The sequence below is a fragment of the Malaya genurostris genome, chromosome 2 (genome assembly GCF_030247185.1).
Source record: "Malaya genurostris strain Urasoe2022 chromosome 2, Malgen_1.1, whole genome shotgun sequence".
In the NCBI taxonomy this organism is placed as follows: domain Eukaryota; kingdom Metazoa; phylum Arthropoda; class Insecta; order Diptera; family Culicidae; genus Malaya; species Malaya genurostris.
The window spans coordinates 281,484,359-281,502,187 of record NC_080571.1 but is presented as its reverse complement, the minus strand read 5'-3'; the positions used below and the strand labels follow the sequence as shown (position 1 = coordinate 281,502,187).

The following is a 17,829-nucleotide window of genomic DNA, read 5'->3' as shown; positions in this document are numbered from 1 at the left end:
ACGGAAGTTTATATGGCAGCAGTCGAATTCCGGTGGCAGAAGAAATTGATCAAAATTTTCTTGAAGAGAAGTAAATCTTAAAATATCTTTCTCTTCACAAAATTGTGTTTTCTTCTCAATATTTCCTGAAGGAAATGAAAATTGCAAAGAAATTTCGCCTATTATCTTAATTTGGAGATAAAAAATTCTTTGACACTTGAAAAGAAAATTAAAATTATTTTCTTCTGTTTTTGTGAAAGATCTACTAAAAGTTTACTAGTTTACTCGAACCGAGATTCCATCGAACGACGTTTGGATTCTATGAACCGATAACAAGATGCATCAGAACATTTTGGACTGTTGGACATCTCTTCTTCAACGGATTTGCGCAATAGTTGATTTTTATAATCCTGAAAGACAATCAAAAACATGGAAGAAAAAAACATTCCAAATAAAACTTTTCCCTGAAGCTAGACGGAAATTGACAGATTGAATGAAGAGATAATTTAGTGAAATAGAGTAATCAGAAGTGAAACATTGAAAATATCTGATAACTGAAAGGAAAAAAACTCCTGCAATTGTCGCCTTTTACGACATGGAAGCAGGAACCCAGTGGATCTATTCTGGGTTCATTTTTTTCCGCCGGATTCCACACGGCATCTAGGCTGGCTGGAGAGCTACTATCAAGGTACTATCAATCTCGTAGTGGATCCCAGCCCCTTGGATCTTGTTAAATAATATGTTCATGAAAAATTATAATGCAACATATTGTACAATTGATTGTGTTTTTGTAAATGAAAAATCGACAACGAACTGCATTTTTATGGTGAAACATGTATTCGTACACCCGAAATTTTCAAGCGCTTTTGAATTAACTTGTTTTCATGATTCTAAACCAATTTCTGTGAAAATAACAGTCTATTATTTTTAATGAGAATCATCGGAATGGTGTTTAGAATACGTGTATTCAAATATTCTTTAAAATTCTCAGACGATTTTGATCAAACTAATGTGTAATTAAACCTAAAAAGTCTCGAAATGAATTTTTCTTGAACATTTTCCAATATGGCATCGATGGTAACAGTGAGTTGAATAGAAAATGGTTCACCCATCGTAATGACATATTTTATCTAAATAACAGGAAACATTAACATGTTAATATTTCGTAAAGAAATGCTCTACGTTTTGTTTTTTTATCAGTTTCAATCTTCTAGTTGAATTAAACAACAATACAGTATAGTCATTCATCTTAGCGGGCCCGACTTTTGTGATACGCACTGTAGGTATTATTTTGGTAAGTCCGTGTGCTGGAGTTGCAAAAATAAGTTGCACAAGCGGTAATATATAACTATGGGAGTAACTATGATGAAATTAACTTTTCGTTCAATATCTTTAAAAAGTGATGTCAGGTCTGCTTATTTTTTTTCGCGAGATGAAAACCAAATACAAATTATCTGATTGATTTTGTTTGCATTGCGTATATAACGCTGTATTACTGCAACTTTTATGATAATAATCTCATGTCTGCATGTTTTGCGTTCAATTCAAACAGATAAATCTTGCACAACTTTTTTGCAAGTTTTGAATTGAACTGCACACACTGATCTAAAAATTCATGAGACAGCGAAAACAATGCGGACTCTGCAGACATATATTTTTTACAGCAACGTTATCAATTCGGCTTAGCCTTTCTTGCCTTATGGAGAACATCAATCATTTCAGTAATTTTTCTTCCACAAGAGATTTATAGCAACTTGGACGTATATTGTGTCCGGTACAGTTATGACACCCGTTGGAAAGTTTTTGATAAGTTGCACAATTGTTATAGTTACTCCCGTTTTACATGACGATGTGAAATTTTTTGTAGAGCTTCTAGAGGGGGGCGGCCCGTTTGGCATAATACCGTTTGGCATAACGCTGTTTGGCATAATGGTTATTTGGCATAACAGTTATTTGGCATAATAGTCTTTTGGCATAATGGTCATTTGGCATAATGCCATTTGGCATAATGCCATTTGGCATAGTAATAATTGGATTTGCAATATTTTAATCTAATGAAAATTTTCGTTTGTGTTTTGATCGATTGATGTCGAACGAAATATGTGAATTTTATATTCGATAATATTAGGTGAAATAGCATTATTATTTTTTATTTTTAAAATTCTGTAGTAAATAGCACACAACCTTTTTATATAAGCAACTCACTTAGTGCCAGCACAATATTCTGTTCGTCATAGATGATTCAGGTCGAGACGGCCGAAGGCCGCGAGTGCGCCGGCGACCCGCCGTCGGAAGCACCGGCCACTGCGGGGAGGGGGCAGCGCCCCCGCAGAAATCACCTCTGTCTAGTTGCGGGCGTTTGCCCGGATTACCCAAAGCTAGGAGCTATACCTCAGTTAAGTCCGAACGAGCGGCAGCGAGGTCGGACAGCAGGTCATTAAAAACGATGCGGCGTAGCCGCATTAGACCTTCCAAAATTGCACTAAATTAGAACAATTTCTATTAAGCAGCATGTTCATCTGTTATGCCAAATGACTGTTATGCCAAATGACCATTATGCCAAATGACCATTATGCCAAATAACCATTATGCCAAATAACCATTATGCCAAACGACTTTATGCCAAACGTGGTAGCCCCCTTCTAGAGAAACATTAACAAGTTGGTGATTTACTGCACAATTGTTTTAGATGTACTTAAAGTTGTTCTACAGTGATTTTTTCGGTATAGTATTGTTAAACTTAATAAATAAAAGTTGCACAACCAATTTTAATATATATTTCTAAACATACCTAACATAAATAACATTTCTAAATCAAGTGTAAAACATATTGAAAGTTCATTAAGTTACATTTACTACTTAAGTTATTGTGTTGCAGCGGTACGGGAAGTGACCGCTACAAGAATTCTTTTACAACGGTTTGTTTACCTAGGTGCCCAGTTTATGTGGTGTAAATTTCATGGTATTTCGTGCTGTGAGCAGTGCGGTAAAACTTCATTTCAATCGAATATTATTAGATGAAAATGAAATTTTGCATATCCCTTTTCATTCATTCTACTTTTGTTGCCGAAGCTCCCAGAATTTATAGTCCATTGAATAACCGTACCTAGTCATTTAAAGTTTTGCTTGCTCAGTTTGTAGTGCCAAGTAGTCTACCTGTTTCATTGTCTTCACTGTTGGTAGTGAACAAGTGCGAATGAATAGGCATAAACATCAACTCGATAGCCAAAACTCTCTACCGGATAAATAGAAGGTAGCGGTTCTCATTTGAGTTTTCAATTATCACCAGCAAGTTAAAATCGATTATTTCGACTGTTTGAGATGTATTGAGATGTGTTTCGAAATAATCAAAATGAAAACTGGAAGAGGGAACAATTAATTTATGTTTATTTTGTAATTGATAATTCTATTAGCATGATTGGTTTACCTTTCATCCATTATCTTGTATCAATTCGAATGTTTACATGAACCTCACTTAAAGGCTCTCTCAATCAATTGTAAGAGATATTTTGTTACTTCAAGAGATAAACTGACAGTGGTTAAAGTGGTTCGGTGCGACAGCGAAGGTTGTATGTTATAATGTGAAGTTTATTGCAGTAGAGTGATCATCAGTGTTTGCACACATTCGACTTCAATTTAATTGAATGAAGTTTTACAGCACTGGCAGTGAGTCAAAAGTTCTTCCAGATAGAAGCCGACAGGAAAGAAACAATTCTGCACACTCTGCATTCTGATAATCCAATGTGGTCCGCAACAAAAATCGCCAAATCAACAGTGTATGATGTGCTCAAACGTTTCAGGGAGCAAAAGAGCGTGGATCGGGTACCTCAAGGACGAGATGTTCCTTGGACAAATTTGCTAAAAAAAACTAGTGATTTGTCAAGGGATATCCAGCTGCGGAGCAAAAACCAAAGTGTTCGTGAGGAATAAGACGATGGAAAAGACGAAACTGTACAAGAAAAAAATGCCTCAAAAACTGCGTACCTTTCATTGAAGCCCATAAAGGTCCCGTGAAGGTTAGATTTGGTGAGTTGCCACTACAGCAGGGAAGTGGTACCGCGATAAAAACGTAGATTTCATCGATAAAAGCACAAAACCACCCAACTGCTCGCAGTTTCGATCCATCGAGAGATTTTGGGTAGCGGAAGCTTAAGAAAAGTGGAAAAACAGGTCGGAATGCGACTCAGATGACCAAAATGTGGAACAAATGTGCAACGTTTGATGGGAGGAATCGAAAAGAAAGTACGAATTTTCATTAGAAACGAAGAGAAATGATTTGTATTGATTATTTTATTTTATTCTTTGTAAATTTTTTATTCCGAATTCGAAATGGACATAGCTTTAGAAAGTATAAAGACATTACATTGTGAAATATAATATGTCCGGCAAGAAAAATTCAACAAAACCGGCCCATTTTCAAGTTCTTTAAGAATCCTCTAAATACGTATAATAAAAATCCGGATCCGTAAGAAAACTTGCTTGGTTTTCTTGAAAGCACTGTCCTTAAAGAGCGAGTAGAGTCTAACATTTTTGTAAAATCATTTATTTTTTTCTTTGTGTTTTCTTGTAGTAAAAAATTTCAAGAATCTTCTGTTAAATTTTCAAGCCTATCGGAAAAAAACTCAGTAAGTTATTTCATACTACGAAGAAGTAAAAGCTCCGCGCACACAGGCCCAAGATTTCTGTTTTGATTTACTTAAAAATTTGACAAAACATTCTTGAAATGTTTCATTATAACAAAATACAAAAAAAAAATATGATTTCTTGAAAATGTTAAACCCTACGGGCTCCCTAGAATGAAAAACTTCTTTCTTCGATTTCAATTTTGAACGCATTTTTCTCGAAAGCAGGAATTTCATTTGTTGACTTCTGATTAGGCTGTGCTGAGATACAGTGGACACTGCAAATCATTTTCAAGAAGCGTCCTCAAAAAAACCTGTTCCCTAATTTATTTCTCAATGTTTTTACACGAAAGAATTACAAAATGGTGTTCGAATAATGCTTTATATTATGCAAAACGTTTGAATTTGTTCTGTTGAACAATCAGAATCAGACTGCTCAAGTGGTACGTTCCCTAGTTATTTGGAGATTTGTGCCACGTTTGATAACAGATATTGCAGAAGAGACGAAGATCGTTCCGGCAAGGTATGATATCATTCAAGGTGAAAACTGTACCGAACCGTAATGATAAACAGAATGTGACGGCTAAAACACGATCTCACTAGTTGGATCACGAATATTTGACAGTTTTCCTACGTGATAGGAGAGGAAGAAAAGAAGATACTGTTCTCACGCTATACTGGCCTGATTTGGCATCTTTTCACTGCCCCAAAGATGTTTTGGAATAGTATTAAACGAATGGAGTCCATGTTGTACTGAAATCCAGCTAACTGACTGGTATAAGGCTTTCGTGAAGAGGGAACTCTCCCAATTTAAACCACAAGCTGCAATTGTAATTTTTGTTTTTTTTGAAAATCTTGGACAAAAGCAGCCAAATCGATTGCAGAGAAGGTTCCACAGACTCTAATGGCTAGAGTACCCAAGTAGCAAATGTAACTTATTGAGCTTTCAAGATGTTTTACAATTGATTTAGAAATGTTATTTATGTTAGATATGTTTAGAAATATATATTGAAATTGGTTGTGCAACTTATCACTGTTAAGTTTCACAATACTACCGAAAAAATCACTGTAGAACAACTTTAAGCACATCTAAAACAATTGTGCAGTAAATCACCAACTTTCACATCGTCATGTAAAACGGGAGTAACTATAACAATTGTGCAACTTATCAAAAACTTTCCAAACGGCTGTCATAATTGTACCGGGCACAATATACGACGAAATTGCTATAAATCTCTTGTGGAAGCAAAATTAGTGAAATGATTGATGCTCTCCGCAAGGCAAAAAATGCTAATCCGAATTGATAACCTTGCTGTAAAAAATATATTTCTGCAGAGTCCGCATTGTTTTGGCTACCTCATGAATTTTTAGATCAGTGTGCGCAGTTTTCTTCAGTTTTAGAAAAACATGAGTTTTAGAAAGACATGAGATTATTATCAAGTTGCAGGAATACAGCGTTATATACGCAATGAAAACAAAAATCAATCAGATAATTTGTATTCGGTTTTCATCTCGCGAAAAAAAAAAAGCAGACCTGACATCACTTTTCAAAGATATTGAACGAAAAGTTAATTTAATCATAGTTCCTCCCATAGATATATATATATATATATATATATATATATATATATATATATATATATATATATATATATATATATATATATATATATATATATATATATATATATATATATATATATATATATATATATATATATATATATATATATATATATATTACCGCTTATGCAACTTGTTTTTGCAACTCCAGCACACGGACTTGCCAAAAGAATACCTACAGTGCGTATCACAAAAGTCGGGCCCGCCCTCTGAGATAAATGACTATACTGTATTGTTGGTTAATTCAACTAGAAGATTGAATCTGATAAAAAACAAAACGTAGAGAATTTCTTTCCGAAATATTAACATGTTAATGTTTCCTGCTATTTAGATAATATATGTCATTACTTTGGGTGAACCATTTTCTATTCAACTCACTGTTACAATCGATGCCATATTGGAAAATATTCAAGAAAAATCATTTCGAGATTTTTCAGGTTTAATTACACATTAGTTTGATCAAAATCGTCTGAGAATTTTAAAGAATGTTTGAATACACGTATTTTAAACACCATTCCGATGATTCTCATTAAAAATAAAAGACTGTTATTTTCACAGAAATTTGTGTACAATCATCAAAACACGTTAATTTAAAGGCGCTTAAATATTTCGGGCTTACGAATACATGTTTCACCACAAAAATGCAGTTCGTTGTCGATTTTTCATTTACAAGAACATAAAAGATTAACTCTACAATATGTGCAGTATCATTTTTCATGTGCAGATTATTTTACAAGATCCATGTTTGTGTTGAGAGCAGTTGTATTGAAAATCAAATGTGAAACTTATTTATAAGAAATTATGTTTGTTATGTTTTTGTAAACATCATTCCATTTCTTGTTTACATTACGTAGTAGATTGCACGAGTTTCAAAATTGTTTCTCCGCTGATTTTATTACTACCTTTTCGATGGGATCGACGCATGAGTTTTTGTATCAGTTGCACAATCGTTGTGAATAAATGTTGGTAATAACGGATGAACTTGAAAGTATGTTCCACAATACAGAAAAATTGCGCTTTTTCCATAACACAACAATTACTAGAATAGTGATATAAACTAACACGATAAATTGCACAGTCAGTAGAAATATACAGGACAGCAACTTAACATGCTACTTGGGTGAACTCAAAAGTTCGTAGTTTCTTCATACAGTCTAATTAAGCAACTGTACACCGTGCAAAAAGAAATCGCGTAACTTCGGAAATTCGCATAAAAAACCGCGTAACTTCGGAAACTTCAAAACTAAAAACAAAAATTTCATGCCAAATATCTTAGAAATGCATTTCTGGAGGCCGCAGAACAAGCCCAAACCAAACGATTTCTTGGTCCATCGTCTAACAGAAGGCCTCCAAACCCTTGGTGGGACAAAGAGTGCTCAGATGCTAAGCACGCGAAACAAAATGCCTTCAAGATGTTTTTAAAACGAGGAGGAGGAACTCCTCAGAATTTTGAAAAATTCTTGACTTTAGAAACCAAGTACAAGAGCATACTTCGGGCCAAGAAATGTAGCTATTGGAGACATTTTGTCGAAGGTTTGTCAAGAGAAACCTCAATGAGCACTCTTTGGAATACGGCCAGACGAATGAGGAATCGTAACGTAGGAAATGAGAGTGAGGAATACTCGAACCGATGGATATTTGATTTTGCGAGGAAAGTTTGTCCAGATTCTGTTCCTACGCATAGCATTATTAGGGAATCTTTTTCAAATAATGGTTCCATTGATAGCCCCTTTTCTATGATGGAATTCTCCATAGCACTCATGTCTTGTAACAATAACGCTCCTGGGTTGGACAGAATTAAATTCAACTTGGTGAAGAATCTGCCCGACCTCGCAAAAAGACGTTTGTTGGAATTGTTCAACAAGCTTCTTGAGCAAAATATTGTTCCACCTGACTGGAGGCAAGTGAAAGTTATCGCCATTCAAAAGCCGGGGAAACCAGCTTCCAATCACAACTCATATAGACCCATCGCGATGTTGTCCTGCATCAGAAAATTGTTCGAAAAAATTATTCTACGACGTCTCGACACTTGGGTCGAGACGAACGGTTTGTTGTCAGATACTCAGTTTGGCTTCCGTAGAAATAAAGGGACGAATGATTGCCTTGCATTACTTTCGTCTGACATCCAAATTGCCTTCGCTCAAAAGCAACAAATGGCATCTGTATTTTTAGACATTAAAGGAGCATTTGATTCAGTTTCCATTGATGTTCTTTCAGACAAGCTTCACCAACATGGACTCCCAGCGGTTATAAATAATTATTTGCACAACCTTTTGTCAGAGAAACGCATGCATTTTTCACATGGCGATTTGGTAACATTCAGAATTAGCTACATGGGTCTACCGCAAGGCTCTTGCCTCAGTCCGCTCCTCTATAATTTTTACGTAAATGACATTGACAGCTGTCTAGTATCCCCATGTACACTAAGACAATTGGCAGATGATGGCGTAGTTTCAGTTACTGGACCCAAAGCTATTGATCTGCATAAACCATTGCAAGATACCTTAGATAACTTGTCCGATTGGGCTGTTCATCTTGGTATCGAATTCTCTGCGGAGAAAACAGAGTTAGTCGTCTTTTCAAGAAAGCATGATCCCGCGCAGCTTCAGCTCCATATGATGGGAAGAATGATCCAACAGGTTTTGACTTTCAAATACCTCGGGGTGTGGTTTGATTCCAAATGCACGTGGGGAGGACACATTAGGTTTCTGATAACAAAATGCCAACAAAGAGTAAATTTTCTTCGAACAATAACCGGATCTTGGTGGGGTGCTCATCCGGAAGATCTAATAAAATTGTATCAGACAACGATACTTTCAGTGATGGAATATGGATGCGTTTGCTTTCGTTCCGCTGCAAACTCTCATATTATCAAATTAGAGCGAATTCAATATCGTTGTTTGCGAATTGCTTTAGGCTGCATGCATTCGACACATACAATGAGTCTTGAAGTTCTGGCGGGAGTTCTTCCATTGAAGGATCGTTTTTGGGAGCTTTCGTCGCGACTGCTAATAAGATGCGAGGTACTGAATCCCCTAGTTATTAATAACTTCGAAAGGCTAGTTGAGCTTCAATCTCAAACAAGATTCATGACTGTATATTTTAACCATATGTCACAGGAAATCAACCCTTCAAGATATATTCCTATCCGTGTCAGCCTCCTAAATGTCCCTGACTCAACTTTATTTTTCGACACATCCATGCAGCGCGAAGTGCGTGGAATTCCGGAACACCTACGCTCGTTGGAAATCCCAAAAATATTTACAAGTAAGTTCAGGCATATCGACTCTGAGAAAATGTTTTACACGGACGGATCGCGAATTGAAGAAGCGACAGGGTTTGGTATGTTCAACAATAATGTTTCGGTCTCCTTTAGGCTTCAAGAACCTGCATCTGTTTATATAGCAGAGTTAGCAGCAGTTCATTATAGTTTGAGTATAATCGTCACATTATCTCCAAACCATTATTTTCTTTTCACAGATAGTCTGAGTGCAATTGAAGCCATTCGCTCAAAGGCTGCTGGCAAAAATGAACCTTTTTTCTTGGGCAAAATAAAACAGTGCCTGAACGTCATTTTGAATAATAATTATCAAATCACAATAGTTTGGGTTCCGGCTCATTGCTCCATTCCAGGCAATGAAAGAGCCGATATTTTAGCCAAACGTGGTGCTATTGAGGGTGAAATTTATGAGAGACCAATTGCTTTCAATGAATTCTATAGCGCGTCTCGCCAAAGAACACTTGCCAGCTGGCAAGCTTCTTGGGATAAAGATGATCTGGGTCGGTGGATGCACTCAATTATTCCTAAAATATCGACAAAGGCATGGTTCAGGGGACTGGATGTGAGTAGAGATTTCATTCGTGTGATGTCCAGACTCATGTCCAATCACTACACGTTAGATGCACATCTCCTTCGAATTGGACTTTCCGAGACTAATCATTGTGCTTGTGGCGAAGGTTACCGCGATATTGACCATGTTGTTTGGACATGCGTGGAGTATCGTGATGTCAGATCTCAACTAATAAATTCCTTGCGTACCCAAGGTAGACTATCCAATGTCCCAGTTCGCGACATTCTTGCTTGTCGTGACGTTCCTTACATGAAACTTCTTTATTATTTCATTAAGTCCATTGGAGTTCCAATTTAAATTTTATTTTATGTTAGATTGTTTTCTCTTCCATGAGCTCAACCAATAGCCAGCTATCTTATATTAAATAAAAGTGATGAACTGATACAAACAAACCTGAAATAGTTATAAGATCATGTACAAAATAAATGTATTTCATTTAATGTAATTTATAATAGCAACTCGCTTGATAAAAACAGTGTTTAGATTAACTAATGAATACCAACATACTAATAGGATATTCGAAATGTATTAGGTTTAAAGTACTATGTATTGTAGATGCCACGGCGAAGAAAAACTTATGTATATTGCCTATGAAATAAACGTATTTATGAAAAAAAAAAAAAAAAATCTTAGAAATGCATGAAACGTTCAGATCTGGTGAGATCCCAAATTTTTTTTGTGTAAATAGGCTGAAAATAGAGAACTTGAGACCGCGTTAGGAAATCCGCGTAGAGAAAAACCTCAAAATAAAAAAAAATGATACTTGAAATTGTAAGAAACATCAAGATCTGGTGTAATCTGAACATTTTTTCGAAACATCGAAAAGTGTCAAAAAGTTGACTTAAAAAAATTCGGGATATCACCAGATCTCGACGTTTCATGCATTTCTAAAACAAAACAGAAAACCGCGTAACCTCGGAAATCCGCTTAAAAAGAGATCGCATAAAAAACCGCGTTAAAAAGACCTCAGTGTGATTCAATTTAAGATGACTAATAATGCACAATTAAATTATTGAATAATGCATATAACGATTGATCTGACAGTAAATTTGTTTTGATCTTTCCCAATTTGGTCACAAACAAGCCTTACTTATTCCGTTAGTCGGGCGCAAGAGAAATATCCTCAATGCAGCTTCCCCGAGTCTCACTACCGGTCGTTCTTAGATAAGGTAAATGCACCTAGTTTTGGGTAAACCGGGCAAACGGAGTGGAATTGTATCGAGAGGTTGATCTGACAAGGTAGCAAGAATTTCTAAGGAAATAGCTAATCAAAGTTGCCGAACGGTTTACTAATATCCCTCAAAAACGACGGTGGCGAAACAGCATAATTTTCTCTTGCCGGCGGTGCCCCTTCTTTGCAGATTATATTGCACAAATAATGCCTCCATAGCTCCTGAGAAACTTTTGTTCTCAAAAGTTTTTTTTCCATTTTTCCATCTTTCCACCAATTCACAAATACCACGTCGAAAAAGCTGCTCGCAAAAGTTTTTCTGGCCATACAAACTTGTACAATCGAAAAAAAAGAAACTGGCAACTGTAACTGTGAATGATTAATATCAGCTTCATTGCCAGTCTGACGTGATTGCAATTAGGATTATATTTATTACTTTATAGACTACTCTGCCCTTTTACCATTTTTGGTCAGCTCAAACGAAACATAGTACTCTAACTTTGCTTCGCCACACATGAACAACCCCTAACGACATTATCCACTACAGAGTCCGCACAAAAGCACATACTTATCTGTGCTAGTCTACATATCTTATCAATGGATTTTCGTCCCAGCATCTTTATCTCAAATTACCCAGCTTATTTTCCTAACCCAGAATCCTATAAGCTAGAAAGTATTTTTCGAGACATACAAATAGTACATTTTAGCACCATATTTGTGAAACTATTTTTTTATTAAAATGTGTTTTTAAACCTGTCCCAGAATGACAATAACTTATTATAGTTCTTGAACTTCATGTGTTTTTTGTTCATTAACCGGTAACTAAAATTTCACAATTATACTTCGTTAATCGTCATTGAAACCTTGTTATTGTTACGTCACTACACTTTCACTACGTATATCACGTCACAATACAGATACGTGAATTTTCGACAGTCATCATAAGCGTATCAGTTTGTTGGTAAGTCTGATAACAGACTTATCAACCTATGATATTTGGATTGTTTAGTGTCGATGCTCAGTTGTAGCAGTCGTTGGTTGCAGTGCATTTGTTGCATTTGATAATTTTATAGATGTATCCTTTTCAGTTGTAGAGTTTTACGTGTTGATTATTGTCTCAAAAATGTGAAATTTACTTGATATCGATGCTGCAAGATTTATCCTAACCACAAAAAACAGATATACATGCTCGAACAAAATGTGAATTTAGCACCCCAAAAAGTATCGATCGCGGCGACACTTGCAAGTGTTCTCCAGGCGGCAAAGCAAATAAAGGGTGATTTTTTAAGAGCTTGAGAACTTTTTTAAACAATAAAACGCATAAAATTTGCAAAATCTCATCGGTTCTTTATTTTGAACGTTAGATTGGTACATGACATTTACTTTTTGAAGATAATTTCATTTAAATGTTGACCGCGGCTGCGTCTTAGGTGGTCCATTCGGAAAATCCGCTTTTTTATCGACAAATTTTGTTCAGCGATGAGGCTCATTTCTGGTTGAATGGCTACGTAAATAAGCAAAATTGCCGCATTTGGAGTGAAGAGCAACCAGAAGCCGTTCAAGAACTGCCCATGCATCCCGAAAAATGCACTGTTTGGTGTGGTTTGTACGCTGGTGGAATCATTGGACCGTATTTTTTCAAAGATGCTGTTGGACGCAACGTTACAGTGAATGGCGATCGCTATCGTTCGATGCTAACAAACTTTTTGTTGCCAAAAATGGAAGAACTGAACTTGGTAGACATGTGGTTTCAACAAGATGGCGCTACATGCCACACAGCTCGCGATTCTATGGCCATTTTGAGGGAAAACTTCGGAGAACAATTCATCTCAAGAAATGGACCGGTAAGTTGGCCACCAAGATCATGCGATTTGACGCCTTTAGACTATTTTTTGTGGGGCTACGTCAAGTCTAAAGTCTACAGAAATAAGCCAGTAACTATTCCAGCTTTGGAAGACAACATTTCCGAAGAAATTCGGGCTATTCCGGCCGAAATGCTCGAAAAAGTTGCCCAAAATTGGACTTTCCGAATGGACCACCTAAGACGCAGCCGCGGTCAACATTTAAATGAAATTATCTTCAAAAAGTAAATGTCATGTACCAATCTAACGTTTAAAATAAAGAACCGATGAGATTTTGCAAATTTTATGCGTTTTATTGTTTAAAAAAGTTCTCAAGCTCTTAAAAAATCACCCTTTATAACACACAGCTCATTTGCAAAATTAATAATCTGTTTTCTGTAGCCTTTTTTTGGTTGCCATCAGATATTAACCATCCAATTTGGTAGGTTTTTTGCGATTTATGAGTATACGATGAATTTCGATACGATACAAAGCATGATGGTATAGGATTGCATTTTTCGTCCTACAAATCATTTCATTGAAAAAAAACTTTTCTTAAACCTCCGAGTGGTGTGATAGTGGCTATTTCTTGCTTTTCAAATAGTCTCATTGTTAAAGAAATGTGGACAGATGATGCAGCCAGCGCGAAATCCACACCAAACAGTTCACTTTTCTACGTGTAATGGTGTTTCGCGAACTTCATGAGAACTGCTCATGCTGCAAAAACGGGAAAATTTTCCATGTGGTCGACGGGCAGAGGCCAGCGAAACCTTGAATTAGGGTTTAGTATCTCCTCCTCCCAATTCTTAGAAATCATCCATTGCAATGCTTTAGCCAGTGTCTCAGTGTTAGCCAGGTTCTCTCCAGCTGCGCATAGAATGCTTTTTTCTTTAGAGAGCCCTTCCCTGTTAGCATACGACCAAGGTCCCACCAGAATTGGTTACCCGATCTTTCCTATGGTTACTCGTGCCCCTGCCTGCACCGCGGGAAGGAAGATATAGGAGTTACTAGACAAGATGCCCAAAGAGGACCATTCTGGGGCCTATTTTACGCATTGTCCAGTCGTTTAAAGATTGGAGTAAAACGGTATAACATGATTCGTGCGGCCATTGCTTCTAATTGTAATCTACTTCTACGATTTCTACGTAATATAAACATTTTAATCAACCGCAAGCAGCTTCCTTCGGGAATGCGGAAGAAAGTTCAACAATTGATGCGACTTATGAAATAAATTGGAGTTAAACGGGCTAGTACTGCAATTCCCATTGTTTGTATATGGATCACTGAAGTTTTCTTTTGTCTGGTTGTCCCTAAAAAAAATCTGGTTTATTAAAAATAAGGGCAGGGCCACAAGTGACCGGGAAAACCGGGAAAAAGTCGGGAATATGATTTCACCGGGAAAAACCGGGAAATAGTCGGGAATTTTAGTTAAAACCCGGGAAAAATATTACTAGCTCACCTTTGAGTAACAGTTGTTAGCATAATGATTTTTTTTTCAACAATCGAAGAGTAAGAAACAATACCCAATTTTGCGTTTGAGCGAAATGTTCAGCACAAGTGTTGAATCAACTTATTGTCCATTGGAAATTGGGCCAACACCCCATGTGTCGTCCGACGATTTTTAGAGGCTTGCAGGCAATTTTAAATCAAACAGGAAGCATCAGAGTTTTTTTAGTTGCTATCAATAACAGCATAATGAAAGCTCATTTTGAAAAATAAGGATAATTTGGATGCTTCTGTTGGATTTTTATTAAATCTTTGAATAAGTATTCAAAACACCTGCAAAATTTATGGCAAAATCTCAAGGTAACATAGGGAAAATATGAAAGTTTTTAGGTTTGCTAATAATTGCGGTTGTTTCATCATAATTTGTCTCAGTAAGGTTATTTTGAGATAATACTTGTGTTGTTATGGTTTTTGAGAACCAGTATAGAATCTTAGAAAGATTTAGAAAATTATTTGATTTGTTCAGTGAATCTATGTTTAATTTTCTTTTAAAGGTCCTCAACTATTCCATATTAGGATCACAAGAACGTTGATATGGATGTAGATGAAGGTGAATTGAATTTAGTTTGAGCTTTTGGAACTTCAATAAAGTAATGATTTAAATTATTTACGGTTATATCTATATTTCCCAAAACAATTTCAGGGTTTACATTCGATAGTATTCTAGTCGATTAGTTCTAAACTGGTAGAATATATAACTAATTGAACTAATCATTGCTTAATCATTTGAAACCCTGAATGTTATTCATTGATCTGCTAGAATCAGATCAATTGCAGGAAGATTTCTCATAGAAGATAAATTAGTTAGGCTATTGGAAATAAAACTGGTTTAAAACCAGCGGAGAGTTCATCATGAAGAACTGGTACTTACTGATAACTCTACAATATACAATATTTCAAAACCCTGGTCTGGAGCATTCACAGCTATTTTCATAGAAACAACTTATACAAAGGTTATATGCACATAGTTAGAATAAGCGGCAATAGTAAAATGATTTTATCTCAATTCTTCACTGCCCGTCTAGAATCGGATCACAAAACGAGAATAAGCGACCGTTTGTTGCTTTAGCGAGAATCCCCACAGCAGCGTGCTAACCCGTGATGCTCAGACAGGTCATCGAGAGAAATTCGCTTTCGCACTGGTGTCCATTCTATGTTATATGAACCATGACGGCGTTTTGTTGCTGAGATGATATCCGTCTCTCTTTGATGGCACTGATTGAATCTTGTGAAGAGTTGGTAGAGAGCGTTCTTTGATACGATAAAAGCCATCCTTGGCCATCATTTGAAGTTGCAAGCATAGATTGTTTTTGTTTTTTTTTTCGAGTGGCAAGCGTCCGTTTTTGGAATTGTTGTTCCTTATTGATTTATTTTCAATCATATGTATACCAAAAAAAATGATAAAAACAGTCATGTGCACTCGGAAGAAATCGGTTACGTGTAACCAAAACCCCTGAATGACTTGAAAAAGGCTTTATGCTTTTCTTAAGCGCACATGTTATAATAAATATTTTTTTATTTATTCATCGAAATGCCTGGAAAGTAATTGAATCCTCAATTAGCGGGTCTATTACAATGATCCTTTTTGGACATGGGATATCTGTTTAAAGGTTAAATTTAAAATTAAAAAAAAAAGCTAAACAGGGGCGAATTGAGCCTATTCCAAAAACCGGGAATTTTTATCTCAAAAAACCGGAAAAAACCGGGAAATTGAAATCGGCAATTCACTTGCCACCCTGTAAGGGTAACGAAGTTCAAATATTTCGTTTCCCCTTCTATACACATGCGCTACTAGGCATTCTTCATCAAACTTCTCATTTAAAAAAAAAAACCTGTTTTAATCCACCTAGTAGTATAATATGATGCCTTTCATATATTATCATATCATCATAAGATGGTTCGTATGGAAAGTGACAAATATTACCTACAAATTGGAACAGTTTTGTACCTAATTAAAAAAAAATCCCTCTTAGGTGGCGGTATAAAATTCTATGGGTGGTTCTGGAACCGGAAGTCGGATCCAGATGAAATTCAGGAACTTTATATGGAACCATAAGACCTTCTACTTGAACCTAAGTTCGTGATAATCGGTCAAATCGTCTTTGAGAAAATATATTGAGTTCCATTTTGGCGAATTTGAACACTATTTTCGGTGCTTCCGGAACCAGGATAATCTGAGTTAATTTGATAGGTCGTTTACTAATGACTAAGGATTGGAATAATTTCGAACCCAGTTAAGAAAAAAAAATTTCTTCATTACATTAAGTGACGATATAAAATCTTTAACACTCTTCACCCTGTAATCCCGGTACCGAAAGTCGAACCCGAAATAAATTCTAAAGTTTTGTTTGGAACCATAAGACCTAAGATTGTGAAGATCGTTCACGCTTTATATGAGGATAGTGAGTAAGTAATCAGAAATTCAATGTTTTACAAAAATTCAATTTTTTACCGAAAGTCGGATGAAAATTATAAATTTTTATGACATCTTGAGATCTTTTATTTCATTCTAAAGTTGAGGAAATCGGTTCAGATATCTCCGAGAAAAAAAAATTTGCGTACTCAACGAACTGATTCCAATGGTATATGATACTCGGCCCTTGGGGTCCCGATACAAAGACCAATTCATTGACATTCTTCCATTTCTTCAATCGCAGCTAAGACTTTTCTCAACCGCAGCACCGTGTTCTACTAAAATCAGACACCAGTAGCAGACATTCGTAGCCGCACCATGATTCTGTTTTATTCAACACGATTGAAAACTCCTGGTCATGCACTCTTAAATTGGATTACCGATCTAAGCTGTGCAAACCTCGGTAGCTGATTTTTTCAGTAAAAATAACATTTCATCACAGCGGTACCGTAGTGTACTGCTGTTAACTGCACGCACGATATGCCCTAATCACATGCTAGTACCGAAATGTTTATTTGTGCTGATATATCAGTAGAATGAGAATGTTCGGTAGTTCGGCTGTTCTTAACTCGTCAAAAGATAAAAAAAACTACCGAATGAAGATTAGTGTGTGTGTGTGTTTTTACGGTGCGGATAGACTCGGTTGTGTTTTCGAACCCAAGCTTCGGTGTTGGTTCTCGTTTTCTTTATAGCGTGTATGTAATTGAACAAAGCACGTTGTGTGCAACAGTAGTGTCGTGTTTTCTTCTTCCGTACCAGCACGTACCAGTTTTGTATAGTCATTTTAGATGACGGTTTGAAATATTTTACACACCCTGTAATT

General features: G+C 36.2%; 1 protein-coding gene across 1 annotated transcript in view; it reads left to right on the top strand.

The window, feature by feature from the left end:
* The window catches only part of LOC131430308 (PIH1 domain-containing protein 1), a 30,494-nt gene that overhangs the window by 10,788 nt on the left and 1,877 nt on the right, over positions 1–17,829 (top strand). The gene's annotated exons all lie outside the window — the stretch shown is intronic.